This window comes from Pan troglodytes, chromosome 2, assembly GCF_028858775.2.
Source record: "Pan troglodytes isolate AG18354 chromosome 2, NHGRI_mPanTro3-v2.0_pri, whole genome shotgun sequence".
NCBI classification, from domain to species: Eukaryota; Metazoa; Chordata; class Mammalia; order Primates; family Hominidae; genus Pan; species Pan troglodytes.
In genome coordinates this window covers 190,594,874-190,597,142 of record NC_086015.1, presented here as the reverse complement: position 1 = coordinate 190,597,142, position 2,269 = coordinate 190,594,874, and the positions used below count along the sequence as shown (strand labels likewise).

The 2,269-nt window shown below is 37.7% G+C and overlaps 1 non-coding gene across 1 annotated transcript; it reads left to right on the top strand.

Annotated features, from left to right (window-relative positions):
- The first annotated feature begins 1,533 nt into the window (after positions 1 to 1,533).
- Positions 1,534 to 1,638, top strand: LOC112208847 (small nucleolar RNA U13). The gene has a single exon (XR_002943399.1). It is a non-coding gene; the product is annotated as a small nucleolar RNA U13 (small nucleolar RNA).
- Positions 1,639 to 2,269: the final 631 nt, after the last annotated feature.

Sequence of the window (2,269 nt, the reverse complement as noted above, 5' to 3'; positions counted from 1 at the left end):
GTTGGCAAAAATAAACAATGGAGAAAGAACATCTGTCTTAGGCTGTTCTTGCATTGTCATAAACAAATACCTGAGTCAGGGTAATTTATAAGGAAACAAGGTTTAATTGGCTCATAGCTCTGCAAGCTGTACAGGAAGCATGGTGTCAGCATCTGCTCAGCTTCTGGAGTGGCCTCAGGAAGCTTACAATCATGGTGGAAGGTGAAGGGGGAGCAGGCATCTCATATGGTAGGAGTAGGAGCAAGAGAGAAGGGAGGAGGTACCACACACTTTAAACAACCAGATCATTTGAGAACTCACTATAGTAAGGACAGCAGCAAGCCATGAGGGATCCGCCCCCATGACCCAAACACCTCTCACCAGGCCCCAATTCCAATCCTGGGGATTATGTTTCTTTCTTTTGTTTGTTTTGAGATGGAGCCTCGCTCTCTCACCCATGCTGGAGTGCAACGGCAGGATCTTGACTCACTGCAACCCCCGCCTCCCAGGTTCAAACAATTCTCCTGCCTCAGCCTCCTGAGTAGCTGGGACTACAGGCACACACCACCCCACCTGGCTAATTTTTTTTGTATTTTTAGTAGAGGCAGAGTTTCAATATGTTTGCCAGGCCTCGAACTCCTGACCTCAGATGATCCACCTGCCTTGGCCTCCCAAAGTGCTGAGATTACAGGCCTGAGCCACCATGCCTGGCTAGGATTACATTTCAATATGAGATTTTGGCAAAGACAAATATCAAGCTATATCAACACCCTATCCAGTAAATGGTTCTTGGAAAATTGGCTAGCCATATTTAGAAGAATAAAACTGTACCCCTACTTCTCACCATATGCAAAAATTAACTCAAGATGGATTAAAGACTTAAATGTAAGACCTCAACCTATAAAAAGGCTAGAAGAAAATCTAGGAAATACTCTTCTGGACATTGGCCTAGCCAAAGAATTTATGGCTAAGACATTAAAAGCAAATGCAACAAAAACAAAAATAGACAAATGGGATTTCATTAAACTAAAGAGCTTCTGCCCAGCAAAAGAAACAACCAACAGAGTAAACAGGCAACCTACAACATGGGAGAAAATATTTGCAAACTATGCATCCAAAGAAGGTCTAATATCCACAATCTATAAGAAATTTTAGTAAGTCAGCAAGAAATAAACATTAAAATTGGGCAAAGGACATGAACAGACACTTCTTAAAAAAACATACAAGCAGCCAACAAATATATGGAAAAAATGTTAACATCACTGATCATCAGAGAAATGCAAATTAAAACCACAAGGAGATACCATCTCACACCAGTTAGAATGGCTATTATTAAAAAGTCAAAAAATAACAGATGTTAGTAAGGATGCAGAGAAAAAGGAACACTTATACACTGTTGGTGGGAATGTAAATTAGTTCCACCCCTATGGAAAACAATATGAAGATTTCTCAAAGAACTAAAAATAGATCAATCTACTATACGACCCAGCAATTCCCATTATTGGGTATCTACCTAAAGGAAAAGAAATGATTCTTTCAAAAAGATACCTGCAGATCCTTTTGCAGTTCATGAACATGATGATTGGGTGTTCATGCTCTTGTGTGAGATGTGCCACCCTCTGAATCTTGTTATGACATCAGCACATTATCCATCTGACCTGAAAAGGAAAAAAAAAGGCACTTGCACTCGTATATTTATCACAGCACTATTCACAATAACAAAGGCATGGAATCAACTTATGTGTCCATCAATGGTGTATTGGATAAAGAAAATGTGATACGCGTACACCATAGAATACTACATAGCCATAAAAATGAATAAAATCACATCCTTTGCAGCAACATGAATGGAGCTGGAGACAATAATCCTAAGTGAATTAATGCAGAAACAGAAAATCAAATACTGCATATTCTTACTTACAAGTGAGAACTAAAGAATAGGTTCTCATGAAAATAAAGATAGAAGCAATAGAAACTGGAGACTCCAAAAGGGGAGAGGGAGTGAGGGAGCAAGAGTTGGAAAAACTACTTACTGGATACTATGTTCACTATTTCAGTGATAGGTTCACTAGAAGCCCAAACCCAGCATTATGCAATATGCCCATGTAATGAATCTGCACATTACTCCCGGAATCTATGATATAGATAATCTATAATATATATAAAATAGATACATATATAATCTATTATATGTCTATATTCTATATATATATTATAGTTATATATCTATTACATATTTGTATATATAATAGATGTTTATATTCTGTATATATTTAAAAATTTATGAACA